The following is a 17,152-nucleotide window of genomic DNA, read 5'->3' as shown; positions in this document are numbered from 1 at the left end:
AAGCAAAACGTCCTCAGTCCAAAACCTTGTTCTAACTGACCCTACCACTAGAACTGATACCTGAAAATGGCCAATTATATATCTTCTGGCACCTTTCCTTAAACGGTCTCTCTTGGAGCTTTATTTCAGGGTTTCCAATTTCAACAAGTCTGAATTTGTCATAAACTGACAAAAAGTTAGTAGGAACTATTGATTCTGATTCCCAGTGTCTTTTTTTTGAGTTTCTGCGGTATGTTCATAGGTTGGCTCTGCCAGAGTGTGTGAGACCTATCAATCTCAAAACTACAATCTTCAACTAACACACTCTCCCCACCATACCTCCCCCCTCACAACTCCCACTACATCTAGACCTTATTTACTGCCAGGTAAACTAGTATGTATATCCAGATCTCATGCAATGTAACTAAGTATTTTTCTCTCTGTAACCAGCAATGTAATGTTATCACTGTAACAGCGCCACGATGCCTTAGGACTGCTATGCGCTTTATCAATGTTAATAAATAAATAAATAAATTAATGTCCTTCTTGCTATCCTTTTGGATGTATATTCCTTCCTCTTATTGGTCTATCATCCTTTCATCGCCAGGCTTTTAAAGTCTGCCTTTTAAACGAGAAGAAAACCATAGAACAAAAATAATTCAATGTAATCCTCGTTTAAAAGGCAGATGTTATAAATCTTGATGATGAAATAACATAGAATCCTCTTATTATTAGTTCCTTAGACTCTTTCAACTTGATTCTTTCTCTATTGGGGTCTCTTATACCCTTGGCTTCCATGTTTTCTCCACAATTATACTTGGTGACTTTCTCCTGGTTTACTTGATAACTTTCTCGCTATTTCCCCATATACACGTGCCCTTTCATAATGATTCGTAGCCCATAGTCATAGTTCATACTCCACAATGGCACCACCAGTCGCACCATCAGTCCTGGGACCTCCCCTCTGGGTTCCTGTTCTGTCTTGATGGTCGTGTAGATATGAGATACCTCCGTCCCCAAGTACCACACGGGTAAGGTAAGAACCACTACCCGTGCAATCTTTGAGGCCACAGGTGTAGAGTGTCGTCAGCCTGGAACCGGGAACGCCGGAAGAACCCCCTAACCGCTGTAAGGCAAGAAAGGGTTATATTATACAGTGACAGCGAGTAGTGCTTACTCATAACAAAGCTTAACCCCCGGGGCTTACCGAATGGGATTAGGAGGAGACCCTGAAGATGGGAGCAGGATAGTACCGGCAGCGGCAGCAGGCTGGCGTGGATCTGATGAGACTCTGAATACACCTGAGCCAAGTAGAGATCAAGATCGTAATCCGTGAGAAGTCCAAAAACAGTCCGAGGTCGAAAACCAGCAGTTCAAACCACAGCCAAGGAAAACCAGTTCAATATCCGATATGCAAGCCAGAGGTCGTGATCCAGGTAAACAATGATTGTGCCAAGGTCAAGGGAGATCCAAAAACACTGGACTGGTGAGGGCAGTGAGAGGAGTGACTATGGAAGAGAAACCGGCGATGACCCGCCGGTAAAGGTTGGCAAACCCTAAAAAGGACTGTAGTTGTTTGATATTCACCGGAATTGGCCAGCCCGTGATTGCACAGACATTTGATTGGTTCATGGACAGGCCCCCAGGTGATATGTGAAAACCCCAAAACTCGACCTGGCTGGAGTGAAAAAGGCATTTCTCAGGTTTAGCGTACAATGCATTTTTCTTGAGTCGAGACAATACTTCTCTGACGTGTAGGACATGCTCATCCAAAGAAGAGGAGAAAATAGGATATCATACCAGGTATACCACTACAAATAGGTTGAGAATGTCAGTGAAAACGTCATCAATAAAGCGTTGAAAAGTGGCAGGGGCATTGCATAGCCCGAATGGCATTACGGTATATTCAAATAATCCTTGTCTTGAACAAAAGGCCGTTTTCCATTCATCCCCACGTCACATGCGGATCAAGTTATAAGCCCCCCGAAGATCCAGCTTGGTGTAGATTGTAGCATGTGTAAGCCTATCCAAAAGCGTGGAGATGAGAGGAATAGGGTACCTGTTTTTTATGGTAATGGAATTTAATCGCCTGTAGTCTACACAGGGGCGGAGGTCCCCTTCCTTCTTTGGAACGAAGAAGATCGGACTCGCTGCTGGCGAGGACGAGGGGCCTGTGTGACCCAACCGTAAGGCCTGTTGGATGTACTCCTGTAGAGCCTGTTCTTCCGCTCGTGTTAGGGAATATACCCGACCTCTTGAAATCGACGCGTCAGGAACCAAATCAATAGGGCAATCGTAAGGCCTATGTGGTGGGAGGCCTTCAGCTGTCCCCTTGTCAAACACGGTCTGGAAGTCGTGATAAGCCGCCGGTATTCCCGCCATGACTGCTCTGACCATCTGAGGGGCAATGGACGCAAGACCGTCCTCGAGAGTTAAAGAGGCCACAGCCCCAAGGGCGTTTGCTGGATTGGAAACCGTACTAGACTCAACCAGGCAGAAATGTTGGCATGTCTCGGACTCAAAGGAAACCTGGCCCGTGCCCCAGTTGATCAAGGGATTGTGTTTCCTGAACCATGGTATGCCTAGGATGACCCTGAACTGTGGTGTGGCGATAAGATCGAAAGACAAGACTTCTTTGTGGGTTTCTTGGATCACTACCTCCAAAGGGGCGGTTTGTTGTAAGATCGGGCCCGAGGCGAGTGACGTTCCATCAACAGCCTGGACTGGCTCAGGATGTCTCTTTGATATCAATGGGAGGTTCAGGACAGTGGCTAGCGTGATGTCTATGAAACATCCAATGGCCCCTGAATCGATCACTATGTGTACTGGATGCATGCAGTCTGTGGTGGTTTTCAGCTGAGCCTGAAACACCACTGGTCTAATAGGGCCAAAGGCAGGTTCAAGGGGGTTTTGTGACGGACTCACCCTTGCCCCTGATCTCAAGGGCGAGCTTTCTGAAAACCCGAGCCTTTGTTCTTCGGACGGCGAGGGCACTCTTTGACGTAATGGCCGTTGAGACCGCAGTAGAAACACGCATTGACGGTTCTTCTGCGTTCTCGTTCGGTCTGGGTGATGGGGCTACGTATCCCTCCTATCTGCATTGGTTCGCTAGTGGAATCAGGTGTGGGAGTCGTCTGAGAGTGGGAAAGCCCAATTTCTGCCCTACGTTCATTCCTTCGGGCATCTACCTGGAGAGCCAGATCGACCATGTCGGCATAGACTGCTGGTAGAGATGCACTACCGACAAAGCGTCTTTCATGGCAGTACACAAACCCCGGTAAAGCACCACTGCCTTTTTTTCTTCAGGCCAGGATGTCTCGGCTGATAATTGGTTGAACCTAGTTATGTAGCCTATGAGCGTCTGTCTGCCCTGGGTGAGGTCTAATAGCTCCATATCTCGTGATTGTGCCTTATACCTGGTGTTGAACACTTTGGCCATTTCTCTTACCAACAGATCAAAATCATAGAGAGCTGGGTGATCGCTCTCAAGTAGGGGATTTGCCCAGGTGGCGGCTACACCCGACAAATGGGAAAGCAAAAACGCTGCCTTGGATACGGAGTCTGGGAACGCCTGGGGCCAGTACAAAAAGTGTAATTTGCATTGATTCAGAAATGTGGGATATTTACTCGGGTCTCCCTGATATCTCTCGGGGGCAGCAAGAGGAAAAGGGGGCAGAACAACTATTGGAGCAGTTGGTACAGGAGGGGGTATGACAGGAGCTGGGGTTTGGGGTGGAGGAGAGTCCCCAAACTCGGAGTCTGCGGGCAAGGGATGGCGAGTGCTTTGTATGGCGTCCAAATGGTGGTGTATGGCAGATGTGGCAGCAGCCATGTCCGTTCTAAGAACTGCCACTGCTTGCATTAAAGCGGTCACAGGGTCCCCGGCTGAGGTATCCATTATCCGAACGACCAGTAAGGCTTCACATTCTGTTCTGTCTTGATGATCATGTAGATATGAGATACCTCCATCCCCAAGTACCACACGAGTAAAGTAAGAACCACTACCCATGCAATCTTTGAGGCCACAGGTGTACAGTGTTGTCAGCCTGGAACCGGGAACACCGGAAGAACCCCCTAACCGCTGTAAAGCAAGAAAGGGTTATATTATACAGTGACAGCGAGTAGTGCGTACTTATAACAAAGCTTAACCCCCGGGGCTTACTGAATGAGATGATGAGGAGACCCTGAAGATGGGAGCAGGATACTACCGGCTTCGGCAGCAGGCTGGCGTGGATCTGATGAGACTGTGAATACACCTGGGCCAATTAGCAATCAAGATCGTAATCCGTGAGAAGTCCAAAAACAGTCCGAGGTCGAAAACCAGCAGTTCAAACCACAGCCAAGGAAAACCAGTTCAATATCCGATATGCAAGCCAGAGGTCGTGATCCAGGTAAACAATGATTGTGCCAAGGTCAAGGGAGATCCAAAAAACAGTACAGGTAAACATTCCGTAGTCCAGGAAATACCAGAATTGCAACAAAAAAAAAACGCTAAACAGTCCTCCAGAGAAGCAGCTGTGAAGCGTTGCTTCCGCGTCTGTTTGCTCCATTTGAATGCATGGGAGTCACATGACGCGGGTCTCGTGACCGTGGCCACATGTCACGTGACCCGCGACTAGGAGAATGATTGGAGATGTCTCCTGCGATGCCGTTGTCGTCTCCTGATCATGTGATGGGAGGGTTTCCAGGGGGCCGTGTAATGCCGCTTAGCATGGAGTTGCTACGGCAACCGGCAGTATGGAAACAGCTGCATAGACCTCGGGCCACCAGCTGCTGGGAACCCCCGTCTTCGGCTGGGTTGCTGCCGCTGCCGCTGAGTATGTGGGTGAGGCTGGGGAGCAGGGGTAAGTGAGTGGGTGTGATAGGACAAGACAGTGCCCCTTTTCCTTTCTTTGATTTTGGAGACTAATATTTGAACATAATTCAGAGCGGTTTTAAGTCTCTTAATAATGGCTTTCATAGTTTCTCCACAATTATGCTTAATAACCTTCTTGTGGTTTTCCCAAATACCTATTTGTGCTTCCTCATTGATTTACAATCCTCTATTCCTATGTATATGTTAAGCACCAAAGCCCTTAGGCATCAGGACGCTGCAGAGACACAAGACAATATGAACTATACAGTGGAGAAAATAGATGACGTAAAACCTACCAAATCAAATAATCTAGTTTTCAAGTTCTTCCAAAAAACAAGATGATTTTTTTCCTTTTGCAGGTTATCAGGCAGCTCATTCCAAGCTTGAGCAACCAAAATGGGGAAAGATCGACCATTTCCCCTGCCTCTCTTTGAAACGTGGGTTGGTAAGAAAGACAATGTGCATCAGAAGAGCAAAGGTTGCAAGCTGGTTTGTAAACTTCCAGTTTCTCCTTCAAATAATATGGTTTATTTGTGGCCCATCGTGAGTATCTTAAACCGGTACCTGGCAACAACAGGGAGTCAGTGGTGCTCCTTCCAGGACCCGGATAACGGTTCTCTCTGAGCAATATTAGAGACTGCTGGAACCGCATCATTTTGGATCTTTTGGAGCTTACCCAGACAATTCTTGCTTGTCCCATCTAGCAGGGTGTTGCAATAGCCAAGTCTGGGTAAGACAATGGCTCAAACTAGTTTATCACGGTTTTTCCACGAGTTACCAGGGGGTTATCAGTTGCCAGATCTGTCTCAGAACCCTCAAGTAGTCATTTGAATTTGTCACCACCTCATTTACATGGGCATCGTGAGAAACCTGAGGCATTTATTCCAGGTTATTCACGAGGATCCATTGTTCAGGTGACCAGGGGCGGGCCATCGCTCTTGGTATTCCTCCCATTCCGATACACCTCTACCCGACATCCCCTCAGTTGTCATGGGATATTGTAAACAGAGTCCCATCATACCCCGGCACCTTTCTGCAAGGAAAAGAGAAACCATAAGGGAAAACAAGTACCATCCCTATATTCCAACACAAGTTTTACCCCTCTTTCCTCAAAACCCACTTTTCAACAACCTTACACCCAAACGCCTTTTCCTGACAAAATTCCACAACATCTTTATCCTTTCTTTCTGTAACACCACGATTCCCATGTTCCCATTCCCCTGTTGAAATACCCAAGGACTGGGAGGAAGAGAAGACAGGTGGTAATCATGAAGATTACCCATAGGAATCAATGGGCAATGGATTCCTACGGGCAGTCTCCATGTTGTCAGGCAAAGTCAGGCAGAGAGGGACAACTACTCACACCTGACTCCAATCAACTCTAGCTGGGAGTATAAAAACAGCAGCCAGAAACAGCATTTGGAGTGAGATAGGGCTGCTGGAAGGTGCCGAGAAGCCAGCAGAAGACCATGTTACCTGCACAGACCCTGGGAGACCTGGAGGAGGGGGAAACTACCCAGACACTGGACCTTTGATCATAGGCGAGGCTGCAGTGTGGAGAGTTAACTGTACCTTCAGGAGGCAAAACCAAGGGCAACTGGGGTCGCCTGACATTGCCACACCAGAGCTCCTCCCCTAGGCAAAGCAGGCGAGCCCTGGTCTCCGAGTGGCAGGCAGTGAGACCCTGACCTCAATACACATCCCCATTAAAAGTCCTGCAACTCCCAAAGCCATGGAATGCCATTTTGGGGAGCTTTGAAGTGGGAACAAAATACCCCACAATGCATTCCAGGACTGAAAGTCCAAAACTGGTTCTTTGTGAAAACTGAGAGGGGTCCGAGCCTGGCTGAGGGAGACCTTTGTGTAAATCATTAAGTAGGGGTCCGAACCCAGCAGAGGGCGAACCCTAATACCTTTTGGGGGGAAATCGGAAACATAGAGACGACCTGGAAAGCCAGAGTGCATAAAAAGAAGCCTTGAGAGACTGGAGAAGAATGTGAAGCCAAGATGCTGAATCAGAGCGAAGAGAAGCTGTGGCATGGTGAGCGAGATGGATCTGCAGGAAGCCGGTGAGGTGAGAGAACTTGTGCAAGGCGAGCTGTGTTGAAGAAAGGTTGCCAGCGGCGAGAGTGTCACTGATGAAAGATGGGTGAAAACGCGAGTGAGGGAATCCAGATAAAAGTGGAACATTGGGAAAGACAGGAAGAAAGACCCCCTTTTTTATTTGATAGCAGAGTGGTCCAGCACCACCTGAGTGGCCAGTCGAAAGATCTCTGATCTATGCCAGGATGGTATACTGAAAATAAAACTTTTGAGATTGGATAGAAAATCGAAGTGGTCCTGCAAGAGTTTAAGAAAAATCCCTAGCACAATCGAAAGTATTCAAGCCCAAGAAATACCCAAGAGAATGAAAGATAGGCTTGCACCCAGTCAAGGGGAGCCTGCAACAGTGACAAACATATAGTATTGAAGTTACTCAAGTCAAAGGACATTATGATGAGTGAAAGGAAGGCCTGAGCCTAAACAAGGAGGGCCTACAGTGTCTTTGAAATAGAAGGGACTCTGAGCCCCGCAGAGGGAAACCCCGGGGTGGATAATCCACCCGATATGTGTCAAGAGCAAAAGGAAGAGAACTTTACGTTGTTAGATCTTTTTGGTTGAACAAGACTTTCTTCGAGCGAGAGGCTATTTGCGCTGTTAAGAGACTCCGTCTTAGAAGTTCCTGCCGGGCCTTAGATACTGCCTCCTCGTGCTAGGAGAAGGCAGAGTGTGCTATAGAGCCCGAGTGCTCTACCTTACCCTGTGCTGAAAATGTGGGGAAGGGAACTTTATTGATCTACCATTCTGACATATTATTTTGGACACTGATCCTTTTTGCATTTCATACACCTTTCACATTTTGTTGTATTTAGAGGTAAGGATTGGCTATAGGTTTTTTAGTATAGGCCGTTTTATTTTGACAAGACACCACTAGGACTGCGTTATTATTATTTGATGGTTGTAGCTTGCTCCCGTCTGTAGATTTAGGATTAGTAGATGACGGCCAGCATTACAAAATGTAAGACCAGCTTCATAAATAAGATTAATAAATACAGAAGCTTACTTCCAAAGAAAGTAAAACGACATGCTGGTCGCTGAGTTACCGATTGTGGAGGTCAAACAAACAGCAACAGAGTTCCCTCCCTCGCACTAAGAGGATATATGCCCCTCTTTTAAAGTAGTGAAAACACTCCAATTCGACAGAAAATCCTGTACAGTGACTGTGTGTGCATCCACAAAAGGGGTGAAAGAATTAATTTTGTCCCGTTAAAGAAATACATCTGTCCTGAAGACGGCTAAAACAGGAAAATGGACACTAGGGATAGTGTTTAATTTATATTTTCCGCCGAAACATATGTAGACAAAACCAAGGGATAAAAACAACAATCCTGTTAGGGAGGAAAAAACATGTATTCCTCTGTCCAAGCAACGGCTACAATCAAATAGTGCAATTTGACAAAAAATACATGAATCTGTATGAAAATAAGTAATTTGTCATTTGTGTCTATATATATATATGTCACTTACTAACCCCACTTCCGGATATAATACCGCACTGAGAAAGTCACTTTATATGTATTTGTGCGTTGTGGAAAGTGCACATTTCCTTTACTTTTGATGAATGGTTCTTGTAATTTTTAAATAATGCATTTGATGTTTTTGAATAAAATGTATTTTAAAAAGGTATTCTTGAACTCGGACATGATTGATGTTGGTAGCTAGAAACCAACTCATTTTGTAAAGGCCTGCCCGGTACACAGCAGACTGAGACAGGGGTAGTTGATTTGTATTTCTATATCTTCTCCTAAAGGAAGAGTTCAGAAATGTGGTAATAAGTGGGATCAACTGATCAGCAGAAGCTTTCACCACCCTCAATGGACACGGATCACCATTACAAAAGGTGGGTTTCAGTTGTCTCAACAAGGCCAACATTTCATTTTCCGTGATGGGAACAAACTCAAAAGGAGGAAAGTTCACTTCCCCCTCCACAGGAATATCATGGCTGAGTATCAGTCTGGATCTTTTGTATTTTATTGATAAGAGCCTCTGGAATAGAATTAGAATAGAACAGAATTATACCTGTTTTTGTCTCTATTAATCATTGGTGTAGCAGGGAACGGATCCTTGAGTTCTCTCAAGGTTTTAAACAATTCTTTAATGTCAAGGTTTGCACTTTTGATCCTTAGATCAAAGGCCCATTTCTTTGCCGAAGCAACAGCATCTCTGTGAACTTTTGCGAGCAAAAGATATTTAGCTATATTGCCTTCAGAGTTGGACATCTTCCAGCAATTAAAGGCCTTGCGATTGATCCTTTTAAGATGTTGAATTTCATCTGAATACCAGCAGTTAGATTCCCTTTTACGTATATGACATGTTTTTTCTGGTGCCTTTATGTACATTGCATTCTCCAGCATATTTTGATAGGCCCCAGCTATTTTATCAGCGGAGTCCAGTGCAGGGAATTTGTTAATGGTGTCTTCAAAGAGAGGAACTAAAATCGCGGCCGAGAGCCGGAGTGTGTTTCTTGATGTAACTACCACTCTTTCAGGTGAATCAGCATATGGTCTTACCAGGGGCATGGCCTTACATCAATAGTGATATTCAAACTAGCTACCCAGTCCAGCTCCCTCCCCTTCACATGGGTTGCAGTCAATACATTGTGCTGAAAGCCTAGGTTGGTCAGTGCAATTTCTGTAGTTGCTACTGCCAGATCAGCATCATTATGAAGCCCTAAATTGAAGTCGCCCAAAAGTATCACTTTTGAAGATGGTTTAAGAAAAGGGGAAAGTATGTCTCCCAATAGTTCTGGAAAATCAAGCATAGCAATAGGAGAGCGATAGACAAGCACAATGTCAACAGTAATGGTTGGGTCAAACAGCACCTTCACATGCAGTTTATCACGTGACTTCTGTGCTTCAAAGCATAATGTGTGACTCTGGAGGGTCGATCTATAAATTAGTGTGACCCCAACCCCGCCCAGAGGTCCGGTCTACTCGAAGAATAGTATAGCCATTAGGAATTGCTAATAACAGCGCTGGATCTGCTGCTTCATGTAACCAAGTCTCTGTAATGAAGCAAATGTCCACTCGTTCGACTATTAAATAATCAGCAATATCCATTGCATGCTTTATCAAAGAGCAGGTATTTACCAGTACACAAGAGAGTGGAAACATCATGCTTATAAGCATCCACACCCCAGATAATGAATGTGTTATGATCCCTGAAGCTTGGTCCAAGGTACCGTGGAGCCGATCACCAAGCAGCTATGGCGTCCTAAGTGTCCACAATTCAAACCGGCCTCCAAAACGTGCTAGCGCTAACACGCCGCTGTTGTGTCTATGATGCTTGGTGAAGCCAGGAAAATATAGTTCAATAGAACTACTGCAAGCGCAGGCAGCCTAGGCTGTTACAGTCCTGCCGTGGTTAACAAAAGGCATAGTATGCAGAATAAATATGTGCAAAAGTCAAAGCAAAGTCAAATCTAGATACAATGTGTAAAATAAGACAGAGAAATCTCTGTGAAACAAAGACAGCCCAAGTAGGTGCAATGTATTCAGTCCTTATGGCTTGGAAATACAAGTGTGTAAAAGCGCAGATCAAGCACACGAGTATAGGATTTTAAATACACGTGGGAGCATGCAAAGAAAATTTAAATCATATCAATCCGTATTCAAATAAGCACACTTCACTCACAGACAGTCAGTCAGCCAGCTTCTCTGCAGGACAGCACTAGCTTATTTTGAAGAAAGCAATGGGCCTCATTATTAGGGTGGCAGTGTGGGAATAATTGTTGGGAATGAGCTGTAAATCCTTTACCGCCATGTTCCTGCCACATTCCCGCACCACTGAACTACGAGATTGGCGGTCGGGTGGAGGATTTACCTCCAGCAGATAACTGCAGGTAAATCCACCACCCTTCTGCCAATTTTTAGTGTAATTTCTGCAGCAACATTACCACAGGTGGTAGTTTTGCAAAAAGCCTGTGGAGTCCTATGGATTCCGAAAATTGGGATTTACACTGCCATACCCCCACTTGTAATCCTATAGTAAACACAGGGTACTGAGTGGCAGTAACGGAAATCCATTTTGGTGGAAGTTCAGCAGAAATACTTCTGTACTACAGCCACACTAGTAATGAGGGCTAGTTGTTTCCATTCCAAGTACTTGTACAGACTTAAGAATCAGTCTGCAAGCACCATAAAATCAAGAGTGTTGAGGTTTGGCTTGGGGATACCTTTATGCTGGTAAGAGAAGCAAACGTTTTACAAGACTGCTAACCGTGACAGATTTCAGAAGACGTGGGCTGCCGTTAAGAGCTTTAGACATGCAGTCCTACCATATGTGTTAAATGATAGTTGGTTTCCTATCTCTGCTTGTACAACAAGCCATGTCCTGACAATTATGGAACATTAGTGGATATTTGCCCTTGTCTTGTGGAATTGTCAGTTATATTCTACGAAATGTATTTGGATTGGAGGATCATTTCAAAATTAATAAAATGTTGTCTTTTTTAAAGAATCAGTGTGCATTGCTACAACGGGTTTAAAATGATTATTTAAATTGAAAATAACATTTTCAATCATTGCAACCTCATGAATTCCCTTCCCCTGTGCCCTTTTCATATTCACTTGATCCTTTTCTTTTGACATATTGATTAGTAGGTTCCATAAAAGACTTCAATAATTCATGAGCGTATACAGCCATCCCGTGCCAGCTTTTTGAAATATTTACTTACATTTCAGTGGACTGTGCAGAGCTTGATAATTGATATGCCAATGATATTTTTAAGGAACGTTCATGGAGTCTGATTTTCTGCGTCTCTAGCAGGAAACAAAGTTCTCAGTGCTGTAAGAAACAATTATATATTCAGCGCATTTTGCAAACTGATTCCCTTTGATTACAGTAACGGATTCCTGCCTCCCAAAGACACACTACATTGAATTGCTGTGCTTCCTTTTTTGCACGACAAATACGTTTTTATTTTCGTTTTTTTACATGGAGAATCATTATAATCGACTACAGTAATGTTTGCAAAACCAAAGTCATTAAATAAAGTGCTGAAATTCAATGTTTTGCCGTTTCATTCAAAATTAATGCATTCTCTCACTGTACACATAGATGTTTCATCTGGCGATGGTAGGCATAGCGCTTTGAATCAAACAGTATATTATAAGCTTTATAGAGTGCTTAATAAGAACATATTGTGCAATAATCCATGCACAAATATAGCGTGAAAAGTAAAACACCTCTGATTCAACATGTGAGTTTATCATTCAGTAGGCTTAAATGCTACCAAACAATACACTTAATATAGACAAAGATGTAATACGAGTGCCACACCATAGCATCTACCCAAAGCACTTGAACAGACTTCTGCTCCATTGTACAAGGATGAGTAGTGACAAAACTGCCTACTCAGCCCTCACACTTCTACAAACAAGTGTGATACCAATCATAAAGCTGAAACAGGCACAGATAGGAGATCTACCTCCTTTGCCTTTTGTGGTCATTTAGTTTGAGGGCAGGCTATACTCTTACGAGGTGTGAATGTGATAACAGTAGCAACCCAAACAATAACAGTATAATAGTCCACAATAAAAGAATGTTGAATCAAGTTTTTATAAAATATATATACTTTAATGGAACACAACACTATGCAATAAAAGCTGTACTAGAAGGGGCTGCTGTTGAGCCATGAGCTAAAATGGCAGACTAGCTAAAAGCTCTGTGGAAAATGGGAGAACGATCCTAGTTTTCCCCAGCAGGCGACCATTTATTAAGACTCGCAATAGATCCTGGTCTCAGTATTTGTAGTGGAAGCTGCTAGTGTTAAAATCAATCCTGCACACCGGCTGGGAACCTGTCTTTATTGGTCGGCCTTCGGCTGTGCAATATCACTGCCTGTGATCGGGCGAGTACTGGTGCATCGTCGCAGCCACAGTGGCTGTTGTGGAAGCCTTTCGGATCCGTGGAGGCTTTGAGGATACTGAGGGTGTAGAGGCTACTTCAGAGGGTGTACACTGGCAGCACTGATCGAGCATTGTGGTGTTAGTGCAGACCTCCCGTGCCTGACAGGCGGTGAGGCACGATGGCGAGGGCGATGCTTTTGGTGGATTAGAAAGCGGCACAGAGCAGCAACGGAACGGTAGCAAGCCCAGCACACTGCACCTGCCGAGGGCTCTGAGTTATCAACGGATTATTAATTACAGAGGAGGGACACCATGGCACACATTGAACGGACATGTGGATCTAATGGTCATTGAGGTACTTGCTGAATAGCATGGCACAGGGGCCACGAGATAAGACCTAGAGGAGGGCTATTACAAGGCTGCTGGTAGATAACAGGAGAAGACTTTGATGTTTTGCTTGAGCCTGAGTGCTCTGTTGTGCAGTGGGGGAGACAGCAAGGCTGACCATTAGTGACTGCATTGGAACGGTGCTCTCATTATAGGGACTACATCTGGAAGTATTTGTTTATGGTCTGGATTGCAGGGCACTGACACAGGACATAGGGCGGCACTCCGTGATTGGAGAAATGTAGAACTTCCCTTTGGACAGCCGTGGTGATAGCATTACTGAAAGGGGTGTGTGTCGATGTGCCGTGATGATCAAGGATCTGGTACTAAGAAAGGAGGAGCCATGGAAAAATTAACCAAAACCACCTCTAAATCATCTGCATCAGCTGGCAGTGATGCACAGCCCGCCAAACCCGCTGCGAGTCTGGGGGTGAATTGTCTGGTTGATCTGCAGCGCATGCTAGACATGATGCAGCAGGAATTCGCATTGGTAAATGTTAAATTAGATGGCAACACTGAAACAGTGCGTAACGAGAAAAAGAGACACAACGGATCACAGAAGCTGAGTGTCAGATAAGTGCTACTGAAGATAATGTCACAGATTTGCAGTCTGCGGTCCCCACTCTCACCAGGGATTTGAAGCAGGTTCAAAGCAAAGTTGGATGATTTAGAGTCAAGATCCCGAAGAAAAACATTCGTTGTTGGGGTACCGAAGGGGTACCGAAGGGGTACCGAAGGATGCTGTCCATGGCAATATGGAGGTGGCAGTGGAGATCATGCAGTGGGAGCTGTTGGATAACCCAGGATTGTCCCTACATTTCACAGTTGAGCAGGCGTACAGAGCGCAGGCTGCTAAACCCATTCCTGAAGATTATCCTTGGCCGATTATAGCACGCATTATGAATTACCAGGACTGTGATTTGATACTGCGTGCTGCAAGAGATAAGCAGGAACTGAGGCTGGGCTCTAATGTTGTTCATATTTCCCCTTGTTAGTCAAAGTTTGCATGCAGTACCCTCTGGGACCACTACACACAACTAGGACTACAGGTGTAAGCAAAACCAACCAACCTTTGGTATAAATCTGTACCACACAGTTCTTGGTAGCAAGCTGAGCATCCAGGCTTATCTCAAGAGGGAATGTGAACTTGGCAGGGTGTTACACAGAGGTCTATAATTACAAGGGTGTTACACAGAGGTCTATAATTACAAGTATTCAGATAGACACTTTTACTCAAGTTTTCTCGGTAAAACACTTCTTAATTTATTACACAGTAAGTTAGAAAACATTTACCAGAAGGAGGCAATCAGTATCACACAGAAATATACTACAGTACTTTACACTATGAGGTTCTTAGACATTTAAACCACTTTGAAGTAGGAGCAAAATGGCCTTCAGAGCATTTTTGGTAGGAGCAAAACGGCATAGCTTAATAAAACGAATAATAGAGTTACTCTTCAACAGTGCAAATAGTTTGAGTTCATCAGAGATGAATGAAGCAGCAAGGAGTCAGGTACACTAGGCAGCAAACAGAATTAAAATCCAACCTTCCCCCACGAAATGAGAGGCAAAAACGGATTCAGAAACCTTTGCAATTGTATAAATAATACTCGGAATTGGTGAATAATTAATTTACATGTGCATTTGAATAAATGAGGTAAATATGAATTATAACAGTATCAGAGAAGTGAGAACACTAGCAACTACAAGGCAAGGTACTAACAAATGGTGTACAGTTCAAAAATCAACTTTGAAGTAACAGCACAGTGCAGCTAAAATCACACACATAGAAATTTCACTTTCTTACTTTCACGGGTTTAAATGTCAAAAACGGTTTGAAAAATGGGTGAAATAGACATAATTGGAATGCGGTTTTTATGCTGGATGACAGATGCACATCACAAGGATAATATGCAAGAGAAAGAGTGACTGTAACTTAATGACAGGATGAGATTCTCAAGGGGAAAGTACATTTGGTTTTAAAAATAAAAGCAGTTAACAGAGAAAATCGGTTTGGAAAGGAAAGGGCAAGTTTCACTTAAACTAGATTTAGTCGCTAGAAAAGAAGAACACCACCCGTGAATAGAAAAGTTACGCTGCAGTTGTAACCCTTCATGCAGTGCAGTGTGCCTCTTTTTAGGGAGAATTAATTTATTTAATCAAAATATGACTAAGGACTTACAAATGACAGAAATGAGTGGAAGAATGGCGCTAACACTTGGAAATCAAGGACAGGATGCATAGAGAATCCTGACAGTTTGAAAACAGTTATCAGGGTATTGATGGGTTTATTTAGAGAGTGAAACAAAGACAAGGTATTAAGATGGGGTATGATATGTGTTGTCATGGGATGGGGAGATACTCACATACGCACTTGAGTTTGGGATTTGGGACAGCCAACCAGGTTTCTGGACACCAAGGCAATAGCTGGTCAGTGGGCACCACGGCGGGGCTCTCCTAGAAGGAAACAGCTGGGCCTGTCTGGTCACTGGAGGGTACAGCTGGCATGCATGTAGTGAGGAAAGAAGCCGGTCTGGTCACAGGATACTCTCAAAAAGGGTACCACTGTCTTTCCCCCTTTCTCCATGAGTTAGTGAGATGTTGTTATGGGGTTTAGTTCTGAAGGGTGGTTCTGCCTGGATAAGGTCAGCTATGCTCTGGTCTGGCAGTTGATCTGGAATCTTGCAGGATGATTGTGAAATATCAGGATACGCAGGAGCTGGAAAATTCAGAAGAGTGTGTCCTTTGTCTCTGTGAGCTTCCCCCTTTTATAAGGCGGGTGACATCACAGGGTTTATTATGGGGGCAGGCGTTGGCTGGACATGCCTCTAAACAACTGGATTTCTCAGGGTTTATTGTTGCCTCATTCCTGTCAGCCAGTTGGATTTTAGAGTCATGACATGAGTTTTATGGTTCGTGTTTACTATGGTCAGGCTCTCCCACGGGTAATGTTGCCAAAAATCGGTTTTGACATAAATTGCACATTTTTACAGTTGTGGTGCTTTCACAAATCATATAGGCAAATGATATATTCCACACAGAGCATAATATTCCCACTTCCAAGTTTGTAGGACTTTTCTAATAATATTTCACCATTTTCAGTGGGAAATATTTTACCTAACGTTCTATAATTGTATACATGTATACCTATTATCACAAGTAATATTAGCATTGAATTTCAAAGTGGCACCATATACACTTTCCTCAGTATATGTAATTTTCTGCCATTTCCAACCCCAACCTGCTAGTGAAAGCTACCACGTCTTAATTTAATGCCACAAAAATTGTATTTAAACTGTAAAATGTTGCATTACTTTGTTGTCCGGTCGCAGAAATAACAGTCGTAAAGTTTATTAATTAAAATAGTCTTTTAAGCCAGATGGGCCAGCCGTTGTCTTCCAAATATGGTCATGTCTTTCCAGGCCACAACCAAATGTCAGTTTAGCCTTGTGCTGCCTTGGAGTTTGTCTTTGAAGCTCTTCAGTTTAATTTGAGTGGAGGGGCAACTTGAAATTTCACACGTAAGTGTGCCAGAAATCTATTGTACTAGGCTCAAGCCCAGCCACAAAGTCTGACGAGCGTGTGAGATGCTTCCTCTTGGTCCATTCATCATTTTCAAGGGGCTTGACTCTTTGGGGGAAGGCAGATACTCTTCCCAGAAAGCAAATGTCTTTTGAAGCCAGAGCAGGAAACCTATTCTGTGGCTTACACAGTAAATGCACATATTTATTTAATTTTTTCTGAATCAGAAAAAAGTCTGTTGAATTAAAACATCCTATATATATTTCCAAACAAACCCCCCCTTACATTTCTAGGCAAGGACAGGGCCTTAACTCAACAATTAACTTTTAAACAGAAATTTTCATATTTGCAAAAAGAAACAATTTTTACACGTGGTGAATCTTCCTTTTGCTGTCACTTCCCATGCGGTTTTCTCTTACATCTAGATTCTAAACTTTATTTGCAGCCCTAGTCAATTTCC

The sequence above is a fragment of the Ambystoma mexicanum genome, chromosome 1q (assembly GCF_040938575.1).
Source record: "Ambystoma mexicanum isolate Mex_15411 chromosome 1q, UKY_AmexF1_1, whole genome shotgun sequence".
In the NCBI taxonomy this organism is placed as follows: domain Eukaryota; kingdom Metazoa; phylum Chordata; class Amphibia; order Caudata; family Ambystomatidae; genus Ambystoma; species Ambystoma mexicanum.
The sequence above is the reverse complement of the archived record's forward strand: the minus strand, read 5'-3'. Positions refer to the sequence as shown.